The following is a 782-nucleotide window of genomic DNA, read 5'->3' as shown; positions in this document are numbered from 1 at the left end:
GTTGTGGCATGCAAATGAAGAGGAGGACAGGGACAGGGATTGGAGTGGACAGGAGTCTACTAGGCACACCTGCTCACAGGAACTTTAACAATAAGAAATGCTATCAGCTTTACTAAAAATAATGACTACTATAAAGATATATAAAGGGAAAGCAAATTACTGCTATATTAGAGATACCTATTGCTCTTAACTATTGCCCTTCTTATATACAGCCCATAGGGCTGTGTAAAGCCTTGGTCGCTGATTCGATTCAGTGGAGATTCAGCCCGATTTGGTGGCCAAATCTCTGAATCCAAATCGAACCAGGAGACCCTTTAATCTCTCTGAAATCAGAACCCTTTGGATCAAATCAGAACCCTCTGGATTGATTCAGAGAGATTTGAAAAGATTTGATAATTCAGAAATAGACACAGCTTTAAATGTTTTTTTCTACATACCTCAAGGTACCAGGCAAATCATCACTGCTGAGATGGTGGGGCAGATGGAGCATTCCACAGGAACATGGTGGGTCCCCAGCGTGCTCAGCAGCAGACCTGGAAATGGACCAGAAGCACTTTCAGTCCACTTCAGAGTCCACTGGTGAGTGCACTGGCTCCCCACCCCAGCCTCCCTTGCTTGGTGACTGGTGCCTCCTGGGTCTGGGGGGGCGGGGGCACTGGGGGTCCCCTCAGGGCCAATTGCCTAGCTGGGGCAGGGGAAGGCATGGCGGGGGCTCCCTGGACACTCAGCGGCGGACTCAGAAGTGGACGGGAAGTACTTCGGGTCCCCTTTTGGGTTTGGTG

The sequence above is a fragment of the Gavialis gangeticus genome, unplaced genomic scaffold (genome assembly GCF_001723915.1).
Source record: "Gavialis gangeticus isolate Ggan-Ray unplaced genomic scaffold, GavGan_comp1, whole genome shotgun sequence".
In the NCBI taxonomy this organism is placed as follows: domain Eukaryota; kingdom Metazoa; phylum Chordata; order Crocodylia; family Gavialidae; genus Gavialis; species Gavialis gangeticus.
The sequence above is the reverse complement of the archived record's forward strand: the minus strand, read 5'-3'. Positions refer to the sequence as shown.